Here is a 16,377-nt window from a genome sequence, read left to right on the forward strand (position 1 = left end):
TAGAATGCATGTTAGAAACTAATTGCCCTGATTTGTATTCAAATATGCACGGTTCCTTTTAAGAAGAGCAAAACAGCATAAAGATTCAATTTTCATCACATTTAAAAGAACTGACATGGAATCCTGCAACTTTTAAATAAAAACTGATAGATGTGTAAGGATTTATTTTATATTATAACAGTTGATATATGACGAGAAGCATTTTGTATGGATCTGAAGTTTAATACCATAGTAAGGATTAGTTGGCCCATAAATTCTCTGTAAATGATCACTATGGAGCAAACAACCAGGAAAACAATGTTCCTTCTGTGGAATATGAGGGCATCAAATAGTCAAATGTAATACCATATCTGAGTGTAAATGAAAGCTTTAAATGGGGGTTATCTAAATCCCATTACTTAGTGATAATCAAATTTTAGACCGTATGATGAGAAGATATTCCATTGTTTGTAAATCGGCCATCAGGATAACTAACCAATAGCTAAGATTAGTTCTGGGTGTTTTTTACCTGCTTGCCTGCCTAGATGATAGTACACTAAACCACTAACCTGCAAATACAGCTTTAAAATTGACATTTTTCTTCCAAAGGTTTACTCCACACAAAGCCATTAGTAACCTTGTCCACAAGTGTTAGCACAATATGAATGTTATTAGTATCTAGCCAATTTAACCAGAGGCAGAGTAAGGAGTAAATTCAGATTTATAGCCAGAATTTTGAAACAGATAGCAGCTGTTCCAATGCACAGTAAAACAGATACATAGTCTATTCTTTTTCTACCTCACTGCAATGTTGAATCCAAGAAATTAGAATGAAGTTAGAAATCCCTGAGATGTCAAATATTGGCTCTTTAAAAATAATGAGCAGTAATTTCATTGGCAGAAATTCAGTTTCCCCTCTCTCTCCCTTGCTTTCCAGTACTGCATGTCGAGAGTTCACTGTTACAACTACTTTCTTATTATCATTGAATGCTTTCTGATTGACCTATAGCTGTAATAGTCAAGTTTTGACAGGCAGACACTGCGAGGTTGTCTGGTTAATCCAGACAATCTGCAGACTGAAGAAGAAGGGCTCGTCTTGGAACAGTCCTCTGAGCTATACCCAGTGCCTGCAGGAAGATATTGTCAGTCTATAGGACAAGGAGTTATTTCAAAGGTCACTGTCTGAGACAGAAAGTGTCAGAGAGTCAAGGATTTCAAGAAGAAAGTGGATAATAGTGGATCATTTACAAAGGCAGAACAAAATCTGGGTAGGTAGCAAGAAATAAGGGAGGAATAGGCCAGAAACAAAATAAATTAATGACATTAGTATATCGTATCTATTTTTTTTCAATTTTAAATGATCCAAAGGTTTTACTTTCTTCCCTTATAACGGTTTTGAGTCTTATTCTTTTCAAGGCTGGAAATCTATTTTTTGTGATGCAGATGAATAGATGGGAGTAAAATTCCTTTGTGCCATATTCCAATAATGCAGTTAACTCATTTAAAATAAATGATGGTGTTAAGATGCTGCACCGGAATTTCATCCATTCCGTTTGAACTTTGGGGAATAAAGGTCGTGCACTGTCCAATAACAGCACCTTTTAAAATAAGGAGCAATGTTCAACATTAAGCTAATCATTCGGAGAAAAATGCAAAGTTAATACTTCCTGAATAATATTTTACTTTCAATTTATTTTCTTAGATACACTGGTGCCATATCCCCACAGTGATTTCTAAGAGCCAACTTGTTTAAAAAGGGATTCTATTCAAATGGCTATGATTCTTACAATTTTATAAATAGTGAAGACTGCAGCAAACAAAGAGGCTCAGTGTGTTGATATAAATTGCTTGATAGCTATCGGATAATTTATAGACTGCTCAAAGACCATCCTTTCCTTGAGATGTTCTCATTGTTATTTTAATCCACTGAATTAATTGATGTTGTGATGCTCATTCCCTATTCTCACTTGGTTTATTTTTTTCTTCTCATTATGGCTATATGTTTATGAAAACCTCCAGTCTGTGAATGTCATCTGCCTATGGTGGCAGCTCAGTGTAATGCTGCATTGCATTTGATAATGTGCCGGTGGACATATACACCTGACCCACTTCAGCGAGATGAGGGACTGGAATTTTCTTTTGTGTTTTGTGATCTAAATCTTCTTAATGTAAGAAATCAATGCACAGCCATTAAACATAATGAAAAGGGGTCTGCCTCCCTCCATCTCTTTGAAAGATGGAAACAGGCAAATAAAGAAAGCAGAATAAGAAGGATATAAAGAAGAGAGAAAGGAAAAGACGATGGTAAAGGAGTTTGTTATCAGTCCTGAAGAATGGTCTGGGTATAAGAAGAGAAGTGATAGGTTGCGTTAAGGACTTGGTAAAATAAATAATGTCAGAAATTCAAATTAGACAGGGAATAGAGGATAAAATTATGTGTGATATATTATTATATTATTTGCCTTTCTTTAAAGAATAATTATAGTGACAAAGATCAACTTGTGAGACGCTTTTCAAAAACAATCATCTATGCATGGAAAGGAAAATATGGGCAGAAACTGTAATTAATGAAGAGATATCAACCTCCTCTTCTCTACATCAGCAGTGAAGCTAGGAAATGGCAGACATGGGCTGGAAATAAATTGTCACAAGGAGAGACGGAGGCAGGCAGAACCAGAAGCTAATTGGTTCCAGTTTAAAATAAACAGTCATAAAGCCTGAAGGCTCCTGCGTGGTTAAAGTAATGAAATGTTGACACTTTCTACCACTGAATATACATTTAAAAAAACATGCACCCCCAACCATTCATGGAAAATTTTCCCATATTACTGTTGTTTTTGAATTAGCAGCATCGCTTTTACATTTTACAATTAAGTGCAACCTGATGTGTAGACACAGTATCGTCCTGTTAATGTTAACTCAAGAATTTGAGCTGTGTCACGTAGTGAAAACACTGAGGAAAACCTAGTTGTGGGTGATTAAAGCAAGGAGTTTCAAAGCCAGCTAATTATTACACCCAATCACAGGGAAGAATGGTAAAAAGGACATGTTCATTTACACTTAATGTCACCTGTGGAGGGTGATGAATATATAAAGGATAAAGTCCTTTCCATAAGGAAAACATTCAGTGGCTGTGGTTGATGTGCAAAATTCCCTCACAGCTTTCAGCGGCAGCTGAGGCACTACTGCCCCCTGTTGACATTTCCTATACATTGAAGAATGAAAAGGCTTACATGGTTGGCTCTCTTCACAAGACACTTCGGCGACTGACCTTGGCAATTAAAATATAAAATATCAAAGCTGTGCATCAAGTCCTTCTAAGGAAATGTGATACCAGGGGAACTTGGTAACACTAAAAAAATGTTATCTACATTAGCAGAGTTCCACTGGGAAAAAGAAACTTTCTGGAGAATGAGATGGTGTCCTGAGTGAACAGACAATGTAGATAACATTGATAAGCAGCAGATGTCTGATTTCTCTGCAAGCTGGCCAGTATAAATTTCAGCACCAATTACTGATATTGCATTGACCACTTCACCATAGCTGTTGGTATATCATTAGCTAATATTTTTACACATTTGTGCTTTGTATTTTGGTTTAAGATAAGGTAACAGGGAACCTGAAAAGATTTGCAATCTTAACAGGGGTACTCATTGGAAAAGAAACATTTATCTCTATTCATACCCAAAAAATTGTGCTGGTTTATTTCTTCATGATATTCAAATTATTTGTTTCAAAATCAATATCTACAGTATATATCTGGGCATGATGCCTAGCACCCACCAGCTCTGGGCATAGTGATAAACTAAGCCTTAATTTGAGAGTCAGGCTGAAAGAAGTAGATCGGATGGAAAGGCTGTTCCATTGAAACACAAGGTTCAGATGAAGATGATGAAAGCAGCAAGCTCAGGACAATAAATCCCCAATTATCCCCACAAGAAATAGGAAGAGTTTATTATTTATATTCATAAAATATTTCATAACTCCCTACCACAGGGACTATCAACTTTTTGTTTTAACATTTCAGCTATATGTTTTACTGCTTGAAAATTAGACATCACTAAAAAGCTAGACTTAATTGATTTAGTTTCAAAGGAAACCAGTCAATCTATTTAAAAAAAAACTTGGTGGAAGTAATTTGGCCAGGAGAAATGAACCCAGGTGAAAGGTCCAAAGCACAGCACACCCAAACAGTTGAAAAGTGAAGGAAATGTTTCTGATTCCGTCAGTAATGGTTAACTTGCTCTCCCACAAGTGCTTAACAGCACTGCTTGAGTTTAATTCTCTTGCAGCTGAGCCGTTTTGTTAGCTTCCAATATGGTTATTTTTAGACCTATGTTAGACATATTAAATCAGCCCCTGTGACCAGAAGTGAAATGTTGCATTGGAAGCCTACATGGGGTTAGCCTGAATTTGAAGCAGGCTTTTAGAAACAGAAGTCAGTTACTAAAATATGTTCCGTGTATTTTAGGACATTGGCAGGAACCAGCACATTTGGATTAATTAGTTAGGATATTCAACAGAAATTTAAAAAACTATGACAAGGCCCTTTAAATAGTTGATCTTGAGAAATTGAGAGGTACTACAATTATCTGCAGTACAAATCACTGTGGTGGTGTACTTATCATCACAAGATTACTTTACAGATTCTCTCTGGAACACTCAATAGTTCTAATCAGAAGATTTCATTAATATGTGGATTATTCCAGGTTTATATTGATGTTAAATTTAAATTTGTAGTTTTTCAGGTCACTGGGCTGTTGCCACTTGATTTCCTTTTTGTTTAGTTAACACATTGTTTTGCTCTTTAGAGGCTGGATCTGAGCTGCATAATAAGCTTCCCAGCTGCATCACATTTAACCATGATCCTGCTTACCCACGGCAATAAAAAAACAGTATGCTCAAAAATTATGTTAATTCCTGGTAAATCCTCATTAAACAATCAAATCCTGAACAGTAAAACTCATCTGCAAATTCTGAGATAATATATTGACAGGAAAGCTGTTATAAACATGTTATTTCTATTAGTTGGTAACAGAGTTTTAATAATTAATTTTAATAACTAACCATAACCTAACTATATCCATGATTCCTATAGGGAAAACTGAAAATGTGAATCTGATGTTAACACTCGTGTCTGTTGTCCTATGGATACAAGTGGTGCCACCACACTGGAGAGGCTTCAGATAGGCCGTACTCCTTGGTAATTTTTAGTTTTGAATTACTGATGATAATGCTCTTGCAATGTGAACCGTTGTGATCTACTTTTATTCAAACTATAAAAAATGTATTTTAATGCCAAGCTTTAGCTTGTGAAAGTGCAGTGCAGTGAAATGCAATTCTGGTTTTGCAAATGTCTTACGTTCTAATTTCAGCAACTAGCTGAATCCATCACGTCTCCTCAGCTCTGCAGCCACACAAAGACTTTGCCAATGTGTTCAAGTTTTGCACTCTACAGAAAAAATAAAGTAAAAGAAGATATAGACCAGTTACAATAAGTTATGGCCCATCATGGTTAAAAACTAGAGAACTAAAAAGGAACATTTAATGATTTAGCATCAGGTGACATCAATTTGAATAATTCAATGTTTCTTTTCAGATGTTAAAATATGATAACAATTGACTTGTCACTTCCTCTGATGCAGTTACATTAAACAATTATTTATAAATTTTATTCAGGTATGCAAATATTATGGTCAGCTTAGCAGGTTTTCAATGATCACATTTTAATTTAAAATATTTTCATGGATATAATGATAAGGCCATCCAGCATTTCATATCCTATGAGAAGTCAGTCTCTGAGAAGTCAGTCTCTGAGAGTTTCAGTAAATTGAAGAAAATGTTACAATATTTGAAAATTCAGCTTTCAAAAATGTTCAATCATTGTGAAATGCTACAGAATACTCCATTATCAGCCCCTGAAAGTCCCTTCTTATGTAGTCCAGTTAAAAACCATAGTAACGTCTTGCTTTTCGAGTTTCTCAGAATATCTACATGTTATATCAAGTGGCACATCTGGGATAAATATTGCAAAACATAGATAATATTCATGATCTTTCCTTGATGGACCTTGTATTAAGGAAAGGAAAGGGTTTTGCACAGCTTTACTTCAGCAGATTCAAGGCCAAAATGTCCAAGACCCTGCACACTGCCAGCATCTTGCCTAAAGCTGTACCCTCCTGAGAAGGTAATCATGGTATCAGTCTTATAGCAAGAGCTCCTCGGAGTTGATAATGGAATTGTGAATTCAGGAGGCAAGAAACGGTGGGTTAAAGAGGTGATGTTCACATTCCATGCAATCTTCGAAAGCAAACAGTTGGCAGATGAAACATAACTTGGTAGCATTGTGCATGGTTTAGCCACATCTGACATCAAATGGATAAATCAATTCATTGTCATAGCATTAATGTTACTTGGTATCTATTAATTGTTGGTCAGTTGTACTAAACAGATTATATGGCAGTAGCAGAAAATTGCTCAATGCTTCCTCCAGTGTTTTGTGTGGGTAATGCTATTACAGCACCAGCGACCCGGATTCAATTCCGGCTGCTGTCTGTAAGGAGTTTGTACGTTCTCCCCCATGTCTGCGTGGGTTTCCTCCAGGTGCTCCGGTTTCCTCCCACATTCCAAAGACGTATGGGTTAGGAAGCTATGGGCATGCTATGTTGGCACCGGAAGCATGGCGACACTTGCGGGCTACCCCCCAGAACAGTCTACGTAAAAGATGCATTTCACTGTGTTTCAATGTACATGTGACTAATACAGAAATAACTTATATCTTAATATCTTAACAGTGGCCAATTATCCTACCAACCAGCACATCTTTGGCATGTGGAAGGAAACATGAGCACCCAAAGTAAACTTGAGTGGTCATGGGTAGAACATGCAAACCCCACACAGACAGCACTCTGGGCGGCTTTTTGAGATCATTTGCACACACTTGGCTTTGGAACCAATTTATCATCCATAATGCCCAACCAGCCCAGGCTGCATTCTAAATTTTGTAATCTATATTCATTAACACTTCAAAATTTGAGGCAGCTGGTCAACAGCAAGTCAGAACTGAAAGGATGCAACTAAAACAAATTAATCTGTGGGCTATCAAAGTTCCAGGAATTTGTAGATGCTACCAGGTATTCTGGTACACTACACCTGCCAGGGCCAAATATAATTCAGCTAGTGTCAAAGCCTTATTGTTAAGCTTATTGGGTGGAAAGTGGTTTGTGAGTGGGAGGGACCTAGTTGAGTGATATATGTGGATGAGAGCAGGGTGTTGCTGCTGTTTTTTGGTGCTATGAATTCTCCTTCCTATTCCACACACACAAAAAAAGCTAATTTTCAGGAGTTTCCTCATTAAAACAAATTTAGGAATCTGGATTTGAACAAAAGCACAGAAATCTCATTTCAGCATCCAAATTTGCTTTGCAGCTATTTCATATCAGGACAAGGAGTAGCTTTAAAGACTACCTGCACAACACCAATTTTTTGGCCATTGGGTAGAGGAATCTCGAGGCCACAATCCAATCCATCACAGAAAAAGCTGCAAAACATTTTGGAACACAGTTACAGTAGCTCTCATACTTATATTCTCATTCATGTCATAGAATTGATTCCCTTTAAAACCTCACTACATTGCTCCAAGATCAACATCAATATTTCATGTGGTTGATGCTGAAAATGAACAGAGAGTTTTCCCTATGTCTCTGCCAATATTTCTTCATTGGCCAATGGGAAGACAGTTTAACTGGACACTTATTTAATTGCTCTTTGTGGGATGTTTCTGTCTGGTGCCGTTGCCTACAAGCTTGTCAGGGCTAATCTTGAATGAAGCATTAACAAAGTTTCCTAAGTGATTAGAAAAGCAGAAGATGTGGAGAAATATAAATGACTTGAAACACATGCTCGAAAGTTAAGCAGCAGACACCAAAATATTTCTGGGCAAGGCAAATATAACAGAGAGCCATCCAATGAAGCAGCCATCTGGCCAAAGAAAATAATAACCAAACACATTAATTTTCTGGATCAGGAAACAGCAGAGAGGAAGTTTCACTCTGTTCTGTGCCTGGTGTATCAGCAATTCTGTGAAGAGAGGGGAAAGAAAAGGACGTAAACTTGTTCCATCAAGTATCTGGCACCAGTGCCTTGCCATGGATTTTGAGGCAGCTTTCCTTGAAAGGCCCTGAGTCTGCGTCAGCAATGGCGAGCGTTATTACCGCAATGCAGCAGCATCGACATTCTGTGCTTCACAGTCTTCCACTGTTCCCACTAAGTTTAGATCCTGCTTCATGCAGTTGGTAGCTCTCTCACCATGTGCCTCTGAGCTCGAGATTCAAATTACACTCCAGGGGTTTGAACACAGGCACTCCAGTGCAATGCCACAGTAGTGCAGTCTTCTCAGAGCTGCTGTCTTTTGGATGAAATATTAAACCCAAGGTCCTTATTAGATGTAAAAGACAGTGGTGCTATTTCAAAGATACCCTCACTGTAAGAAGAATTTCTGCTAATCATCACATTACTGCAAGCGGAAGTGTGTTGCCTCATTTTCTGCTTTGCAACAGTGATTATAGTTCTAAAGTAAAGCACTGTGGGACTTCCTAAAAGGGATGTGAAAGATGCTATATGAAGTCAAGTCTTTACTATTATTTCTTTTTCTTCCATTTCCCTCACCATTACTACCCAGGTCTTTTTTTGGCTTGTGACTACCAGGGCACGAAAGAAATAGGCGCTGATACCCCAGCTGTTCACAATTTATATGATGAGAAAACCAGGTATAAATATCAAAGTGTGCTACAGTAAAAAGCTGGGTGGCACTCTGGGCTGTGTGGACGGTGGAGAGAGGCTTCAGAGGTGTATAGATAAGTGAATGTCCAAGGACATGGAATATAATGTGGAAAAAGATGAGGTTATCCCCTTTGGTAGAAAAAAATAACAAGGCGGAGTATTTTTAAATGGAGAGAGAGTAAAAAAACTTTGGTGTTCAGAGAGACTAAGATGACCTTGTTAACAAATCACTGAAGATTAGTTTGCAGGTACAGGAAGCAAGTAGGCAGGCAAACAATATATTGGCTTTTATTGCAAGAGGATTTAAGAACAAAAGTAGAGATGTCTTACTCCAGTTACATAGGTCCTGGTGACACTGCATCTGGAATATTATATAAATGCTTATTTTCCCCATCAAAGAAAGGATATCCTTGCAAAAAAGGGATTGCAGCAAAGGATCATAAGGTTGATTTCTGGAATGAAGCTTTGATATCCGAGGAGAAATTATTCACACTGGCCAATATTCTCTTGAGTTCAGAAGAATGACATGTGATCCCTTTGGAATATACAAACTACTTATGGGGCTTGACAGGGTAGATGGGAGATAATATTTTTTTCTTGGCTGGAGTGCTTAGAGCTGGGCTCACAATCTTAAAATGAAGGATTGACAATTCAGAACAGAAGTATGAAGAAATTTCTTCACACAAAACAGAGCGTGTCTTAGGAATTCTTAAGCCTGGGCTTGAGGTTGGTGAAGCCTCAGTTGGTGAGCATAAGTCCAGGGATTGATTGAGTTTTTAGATATTAAGAGAATTAAGGGATAGATATAGGCTTAATGCAGGAAGGTGGCACTGAAGTAAAAGATCAGCTGTCATCAGATTGAATGGTGGAGCAAGTACAAAGGGTCACGTGACCTACTCTTGCTTCTAATTCTTATGATCATCCATCCTATGTCCTGTCTAAATTCTTGTGCAAAGCAGATAACATCAGCAACATGTTTGAGTTCCGCCAAAATGTCCTGGCATATTAAACATCGGGCTTGCTTGCATTTGACCTGGTATGTACCTTGCGTAGATCTCCTGTGAGTTCCAACAGCCACACTACCTCTTCCTGTTGCACAGCTCCCAATATTCTGGAGGCATCACTGCTGAGGACATCCTTGTATGGGACCAGTCCTAGGGCTGCAGATTGTGAGGCCAGGCCCCAATTTTTTTTTAATGTAAGTTGTCAATCCCATGCCAATGAACAACACCACACAAGATAAGTATGGCTGTTTAAACTTTGGTTTAAACTTTGCACTAGGAAGAATAAAGGTGCAGACTATCTTCTAAATGGGGAGAAAATTCAAAATTCAGAGGTGCAAAGGGAGTTGGGAGTCCTAGTTCAGGATTTCCTCAAGGTTAACTTGCAGGTTGAGTCAGAAGACAAGACGGCAAATTCAACGTTAACATTTATTTTGAGAGGACTAGCATATAAAAGCAAGGATGTACTGCTGAGGCTTTATAAGGCATTGGTCAGACCGCACTTGGAATACTGTGAGCAATTTTGGGCCCCGTATCTAAGGGAGGATGTGCTGGCCCTGGAGAGGGTCTAGAGAAGGTTCATGAGAATGATCCCAGGAATGAAAGGCTTAAATTATGAGGAGCATTTGATGTCTCTGGGCCCGTACTCATTGGAGTTCTGAAGGATGGGAGGGCATCTCATTGAATCCTACTGGATACTGAAAGGCCTGGATAGAGTGATTGTGGAGAGAATGTTTCCAATAGTAGAAGAGTCTAGGATCTGAGGGCACAGCCTCAGAATAAAGGAACATCCCTTTAAAACTGAGATGAGGAGGAATTTCTTCAGCCAGAGGGTGGTGAATCTGTGGAATTTATTGCCACAGATGGCTGTGGATGCCAAGTCATTGGATGATTTAAGGCAGAGATTGATAGGCTCTTGATTCGTAAGGGGGTTAAGGGGAGAAGGTGGGAGAATAGGATTGAAAAAATCAGTCATAATAGAATGGAGGAACAGACTCAATGGGCCAAATGGCGTAATATCTGGCCCTTGGCCCTGCCCTTGGATTTACTGCTAAATCCTGCAGCACAGTGGGAGATTATACATGCCAATTAAAAATCAGCCCATCAGCCCAATGTCCCTGTGGCATTGTGTATTTCCATGAATTTACATTTCAGATTTACAGAATTGACAACATTTTACCTTATTATGAAATGGTTTCCATTGTCTCTGATTTTTTTTCAAGGAGATAAGAGAGTTTGGATTAACAAAGAAAGGAAATATCACAGCATCTCTCCAGGGATCTGGCACACACCTGCATAAATGTTGTATTATCATCACACATCAAATGAACATTGATGAAATGGAATCCATTGTGCTTGGCATTGCTCCTAATGATCTGGAGAGTTGCAGGTTCTCATGTGCATAATTGATGATGTTAAATGCATCAGCAATGTCAATATAATTGGCAACTGTGGCAATCCATCTGACTGCCACCTTCCTTATGCACCTATGACCACATTCCACCACAAACATAATCCAGTACCTGCAATCAAGTGACCAACAGTCTGTCTGCAGTCACTGACTCTCTACAATCACCAAGTCTCACCAAGACCCGAGTCTCCTTAACCATCAAATTCTACCCAATCACTGATTCTCTGAAATTATCCATTCTTCAATAATCATTTACTCTTCCCCAATTACCAACTCTCTACAATTGCCTGCAATCGCTTAACCTTCTGCAAGCACTGAGTCTCCATGGTCATTGGCTTTCTGCAATCACTGACTCTCTCCCATGACTGACTCTGCACAATGACTGCCTCTTCACAGTATCAAAATCACTAACTCATCGAAAACACTGACTTTCTGCAAATGCCAAATTCCCACCATCACCAAATCTCCACAAATAGTGTGGCAACCAGAACTGCACATAATACTCCAAAAGCAGTCTAAACAGTGTTTTGTAAAGTTGTAGCATAATGTCCCAATTTTTATATTCTGTGCCCCGACTAATGAAGGCAAGCATGTTATATGCTTTCTTCACCACCCTATCTACCTGTGTTTGCACTTTGAACTTGGACCTCAAGATTCATCAACATTCCCTAGTCCCCAACCATTTACTCCATGTGTCCTACCTCTATTTGACTTCCCAGAATTCATCACCTTTCACTTGTTGGGGCTAAATTCCATCTAATAACACTCTGCCCAACTTTCCGTCTGATCTATCTCCTAATTTAGTCTTAGCCAACCTTTCACACTATCCACACTACCCACAACTTTCGTGCCATCCATAAACTTACAATCATACTTCTACATTCACATCCAACTCATTAATATATACCATAAACAACAAGGGTCCTATCACTGATCCCTGCTGTACACTATTGGTCACAGACTTCCAATCAGAAAAGCACACTTCCATCACTACCCTCTGCCCCCTATCACCAAGCCAAGTTTGGATCTAATTAGCCTGCTTTCCTTGAATCCCCTGTGCCTTAACCTTCTGGACCAGCCTACCATGTGGGATTTTGTCAAACACCTTACTAAAGGCAGGGTGGAATAGTTCTATTCTTCAAAAATGCAATCAAATTAGCGAGGCAGCTTTTCCCCACTTAAAACCATACTGGTTAGCTCTGATCAGCCCCCACCTATCAAATTTTACATTAATTCAATCCCTTAATATCTTCTCAAATAATTTCCTGACCACTAAACTGGCCTGCAGTTACTTGGCTTAGCTCAGATGCCCTTCTTAAATAAGGAGAAAAACACCAGCTGTCCTCCAGTATTCTGGCTCAAACTCTATCAGGGCCCCAGGAATCTCATCCCTTGCTTCCCATGGAAACCTGGGATAGGTCTCATTTGGCCCTGGGGATTTATCAATTTTTATCTGTCCCACGATATCTAATGCCTCCTGCTTGTTAATACTCACCTGCTCCAGATTATTCACATAACCCTCCCTGAACTCACTGCCTTCCATGTCCTTCTCCTTGGTGAGTATTCATTTTGGACCTTGCCCAAATTGCCTGGCTCCACACATAAATTACTCTTTGGTTCATAAAAGGGCCCACTCATTCTCTGGCTACCCTCTTGCTCCTGATATACATATAGAATGTCTCAGAATTCTCCTTAACCCTACTTTCCAAGGATATTTCATGGCCCTTTTTTGCCCTCCTAATTTCATTCTTAAGTTCTCTCCTATACATTCAGCACTCCTCAAGAGACTCTTTCGATCCTAGTTTCCGATACCTGCCATATGTTATCTTGTTTTTCCTGATCAAACTTACAATGTCCTTTGTTATCCAAGGTTCCCCAATCTTGCCCACTTTGCCTTTCACCCTTACTGGAACACACTGGCCCTGAATTCTCACTAACTCTCTTTTAAAAGACTCCCACGAGTCAGCTGTTGTTTTACCTGTAAGCATCTGCTCCCAGTCTACTTTCACTAGGTCCTCATGTACGCTGTTGCAATCAGCCTCCCCACTACCAATTTAGGACCTTAACTTCAGAACCATTCTCATCTCTTTCCATAACTATCCATACAGAATTATGGTCGCTCTTTCCAAAGTGTTTCCCCACTGACACTTCCCCTGCCTGCCCAATTTCATTGCCTAAGATAAGGTCGAGTACTGCCCTGTCTCCAGTCAGACTTTCTATATATTGTCTCAAAAAACTTTCTTGAATGCACTTAACAAATTGCACTCCACTGGGAAGGTTAAAATCCCCCCTACTATAACCCTCATGCACCCTTCTGCGATTTGCTTATACATTTGTTCCTCTTCTTCCTGCTAAGTATTGGGTGGTCGATAGTATAACCCCAGCAAAGTGATCGCCCCTCTCTTCTTGTTGAGTACTACGCATATGGCCTCACTGGATGATCCCTGTAGGATATCCTCTCTGAGTACTTTCATTATGTTCTCCCTATTGGAGAACTTCTCCTACTGGAGAGCCAGTGCAACTCCTCCTGCTCTTTTGCAAGCCCCTCTGTCATGCCTGGAACTTTTATCCATGGGACCATTAGGCTGCCAGTCCTGCCCCTTCCCTCAGTTATGTTTCTACAATTGGAATAACATCACAATTCCAAGTACTGATCCATGATCTGAGCTCATCTGATTTACTTGTGGGTGTCCTTGCATTAAAGTAAATGCGGTTGAACCTGCCAGCCCTCCCATTCTCCCTATACTGCTTCTGTCTGTTCTGCCCACTGGACTTGCTTGATTTATCCTCCACACTTTTCTCCCCACCTGCTGCACTGCTAGTTTGCTTCCCACCTCCCTGTCAAATTAGTTTAATCGCTTCTGAGTAGCATAAGGCTTTTTGGGTGGCACAGTGGTGCAGCTGGTAAAGCTGGTTTTACAACATGATAAACAGCTTGTACATATGGCACCTTAAACATCGCAGAAAATCCCAAGGAACTTCAGAGTAGCATAATAATATGAACTTTGACATAGTGTAGTCTTGGTCTCACTAATGTCTTCCATCCATATGGTCCTGTAAAAACTCCCACACACTCTGAGTGCTCCCAGTGCCTTTTCCATTCTACTCATCCACCAAAGGACACTGGTTCAATCATAGAACAATACAACACAATACAGGCCTTTCGGCCCACCATGTTGTGCCGACCTTTAAACCATGCCTAAGACTACCTAACCCCTTCCTCCCACATATCCCTCTATTTTAAAATCCTCCATATGCTTATCTAACAATATCTTGAACTTGACCAACATATCAGCCTCCACCACCACCCCAGGCAGCGCCTTGCATACATCAACCACTCTCTCGGTGAAAAACCTCCCTCTGATATCTCCCTTGAACCTCCCACCCATTACCTTAAAGCCATGCCCTCTTGTATTGAGCATTGGTACTCTGGGTAAGAGGCGCTGGCTGTCCACTCTGTCTATTCCTCTTAATATTTTGTCTACCTCTATCAAGTCTCCCCTCATCCTCCTTCTCTCCAATGAGTAAAGCCCTAGCTCCTTTAGTCTCTCCTCATAATCCATACTCTCCAATCCAGGCAGCATCCTGGTAAATGTCCTCTGCACCCTTTCCAATGCTTCCACATCCTTCCTATAATGAGGTGACCAGAATTGGACACAGTACTCCATGTGTGGTCTAACCAGAGTTTTGTAGAGCTGGATCATTACCTCGCAGCTCTTAAACTCGATCCCACGACTTATGAAAGCTAACATCCCATAAGCTTTCTTAACTACCCTATCCACCTGTGAGGCAACTTTCAGTGATCTGTGGATATGAACCCCCAGATCCCTCTGCTCCTCTACACTCCCCAGAATCCTGCCATTAACCTGTACTCTGCCTTGGAGTTAGTCCTTCCAAAGTGTACTACCTCACACTTCTCCGGATTGAACTCCATCTGCCACTTCTCAGACCAGCTCTGCATCCTATCAATATCCCTCGGTAAGCTTCGACAACCCTCCACACTATCCACAACACCACTGACCTTTGTGTCATCTGCAAACTTGCTAACCCACCCTTCCACCCCCTCATCCAAGTCATTAATAAATATCACGGAAAGTAGAGGTCCCAGAACCGATCCTTGTGGGAGACCACTAGCCACAACCCTCCAATCTGAATGCACTCCCTCCACCACAACCCTCTGCTTTCTACAGGCAAGCCAATTTTGAATCCACGTGGCCAAGCCTCCCTGGATCCCTTGCCCTCTGACCTTCTGAAGAAGCCTACCATGTGGAACCTTATCAAACGCCTTACTAAAATCCATGTAGACCAGCTCTACTGCACTACCCTCATCAATCTTCCTGGTCAACTCCTCAAAGAACACTATCAGGCTTGTGAGGCAAGATCTTCCCTTCACAAAGCCATGCTGGCTGTCCTTAATCAGTCCATGATTGTCTAAATGCTCATAGATCCTATCTCTTAGAATCCTTTCCAATCAGCTTGCCCATCACAGATGTAAGGCTCACTGGTCTGTAATTCCCTGGACTATCCCTACTACCTTTTTTGAATAAGGGGACAACATTTGCCACCCTCCAGTCCTCCAGTACCATTCCCATGGACAACGAGGACTCAAAGATCCTAGCCAACAGTTCAGCAACTTCCTTCCTTGCCTCGCGAAGCAGCCTGGGGAATATTCCATCAGGACCCGGGGACTTACCTGTCCTAGTATTTTCTAACAGCTCCAACACATCCTCTCTCTTCATATCTACATGCTCCAGTATATTAACATTACCAACACTGTCCTCAGTGTCATCAAGACCCCTCTCATTGGTGAATACTGAAGAGAAGTATTCATCGAGAACCTCACCCACTTCCACAGCTTCCAGGCACATCTTCCCACCTTTGCCTCTAGTCGGACCTACCTTTACACTCGTCATCCTTCTGCTCTTCACGTACGAGAAAAAAGCCTTGGGATTCTCCTTAACCCTACTTGCCAAAGCGTTTTCATGTCGCCTTCTTCCTCTCCTCAGCCCCTTCTTAAGTTCCTTCCTTGCTACTCTATATTCCTCACGAGCCCTATCTGATCCTTGTTGCTTACACCTTATGTATGCTGCCTTCTTCTTCCTAACTAGTTGTTCCACCTCTCTTGTCACCCATGGTTTCTTCACCCTGCCATTCTTTCTCTGCCTCACCGGGACAAATTTATCCCTAACATCCTGCAAGAGATCC

This window comes from Pristis pectinata, chromosome 5, assembly GCF_009764475.1.
Source record: "Pristis pectinata isolate sPriPec2 chromosome 5, sPriPec2.1.pri, whole genome shotgun sequence".
Classification (NCBI taxonomy): Eukaryota; Metazoa; Chordata; class Chondrichthyes; order Rhinopristiformes; family Pristidae; genus Pristis; species Pristis pectinata.